Here is a 1,875-nt window from a genome sequence, read left to right on the forward strand (position 1 = left end):
GGTGTGGCCCAACAGGTCCTGGATCTGCGGCGCGGAGCAGGAAAGGGCTTCTGGAGCCGGAAAGCCCAGCCAGAACACCCCTTCCTGCTCCTCTCTGGGCACAGCCCAGGCCTGCCCGGGACCACCCTTGGGCCCTGGCATCCTCTCCTGGCCCCAGGGCCTTTGAGCTTGCTCTTCTGTCTGACCACACCCTCCAGGACCCTGACCCAGTCCTGCTTTCTTCATCCATGTGCCCCACGCCACGCGGCTCCATCTCATCTGGGAGCTGGAACCTGGGCCCCCCTTCTGGCCTCAGAGACGCCTGCTGAGGCGCAGGGTGGTGGCCGCACCACCAGCCTCCCACTGTGGAAGCCGTTTATTTATCTGCAGCTGTTTGTTTGAGGACTGAACCCAGCCTACCCTAGGAGCCACATCCTCTGCCTTTTTTGTTACTATGAGCCAGGCTCTCTGCTCACTACTCTGCTCGTTTGCCCGGGCAGGGCTCCTGCCCCTTCTCCCAGACTGCTGGGGTGACAGTGCAGCCACCAAACCTGCCGTACACGCCCCTCCCTGGAAAGTGGCACTGGTCCCTGACCCGGGCCACGGAGGGCGGCAGCACTGCGCTGGGGGTGGGCAGCTCACCTCCCTCTCGTCCAGGACCTGCAGAAAGTGGTGGAACGAGAAGCCACCCGTCTGCAGCAGCAGCTCCCCGGTCTCCTCCAGGCAGGGCCCGGCCAGCACCAGCAGCTTATGAGGGGCAGGGACCAGCAGAAGGTTCCGGAGCTGTGGGGCAGCGTCAGAGGTCCATGCAGTGTGGCCAGCACCGCCTGGGACACAAGCCTGAGCCACAGCGGAGGCCAGGCCGGGGGGAGAAGGGGCACTGCGCCCCTGCCCGGCCCAGTCCTGACCTGTCGCCTGCCATCTGGGGCTGGCTGTGCTCCTCCTCTGGCCGGAGAGCCCCTCAAGGGAGTAAAAGAGCTCAGCGTCTAAAGGGGTTCCCAGGGCACCTCCTCTTCCTCCTCCCAAGGAGAAGCTGCCAGAAGAGCCAGGAGCCACAGCCGGGAGCTACAGCCCGGCCCCACCGCTGGGAAATCACAGGACACAGCGTCACTGGGGTCCTTTCCGCCCCTCCAGACCTTCAGGGCCCTGGGCTGGGGGTGCTGAACCCGTCCCGAGGGGAGGGACGAAGCTGGGGTGGAACCACAGGGACAGGGCGCTGGGCCGGGCGTCTGGAGAGGGTCCCTGACCACAGAGGACAGACGGGACGGCACAGCCCCGCAGCCCACCCCTACCTCATCACACAGGGACTTGTCTGACGGGTTCAGGAGGACCAGCGTCTCCAGGGCATCTCCGCGGTGGTGCAGGCTCCGCTGGCCTGCAGGACAGTTCGTTGGCCAGTCAGGGCCAGGCCGGTCTGAGGCCAATCCTGGCTCCCCACGGGACGCTCAGGGGGCTGGGACCCCCCCAGGGTGACACAGCCGCAGGTCACGACGAGGTCAAGACAGGCACTCGTCTCTACCTGGTAGCTGCACTTGGACACTGGTGGCACGGAGCGCCTGCCCCCGTCCCCCGGTGGCCTGACAGGCACGTGGGCGGGGCTGTGCCCCTCAGATCAGTCCCCAGAGCCCCGACTTGGTTTAAACGCTCAGCCCAGCCCCAAGTCTGGCAAAGCGTCTCAGGCCTCCTAACCAGGTACTGCCAAGATCAAGAGAGGGGAAGCGGCCGCTGCGCTCAGGCAGAAGAGACAGGATTTCCAGTGGGCTCTGTGCCCCAAGAGGGTCAGGAAGCCACCAGGGCCCGTGGGACAAAGGCGCGGACGGACGGCTACTTCCTTCCCTCCCGCCGCGCAGCCATCCGCGAGGTGCCAGGGATCCCCGAGCCCCGCCCAGCCCCGCT

General features: G+C 66.4%; 1 long non-coding RNA gene across 2 annotated transcripts; it reads right to left on the reverse strand.

The window, feature by feature from the left end:
- Positions 1 to 1,835, reverse strand: LOC104876355. Of its 2 annotated transcripts, XR_004515540.1 has the most exons (4): positions 1,499 to 1,835; positions 1,272 to 1,354; positions 622 to 762; positions 1 to 24 (listed from the first exon to the last, which is right to left on the reverse strand). It is a non-coding gene; the product is annotated as an uncharacterized LOC104876355 (long non-coding RNA). The 2 variants fall into 2 exon arrangements; XR_784323.3 differs by lacking the exon at positions 1,499 to 1,835 and having other exon boundaries at positions 1,272 to 1,488.
- Between the last annotated feature and the right edge of the window lie 40 nt (positions 1,836 to 1,875).

The sequence above is a fragment of the Fukomys damarensis genome, unplaced genomic scaffold (assembly GCF_012274545.1).
Source record: "Fukomys damarensis isolate Sample0158 unplaced genomic scaffold, DMR_v1.0_HiC HiC_scaffold_37, whole genome shotgun sequence".
NCBI lineage: Eukaryota > Metazoa > Chordata > Mammalia > Rodentia > Bathyergidae > Fukomys > Fukomys damarensis.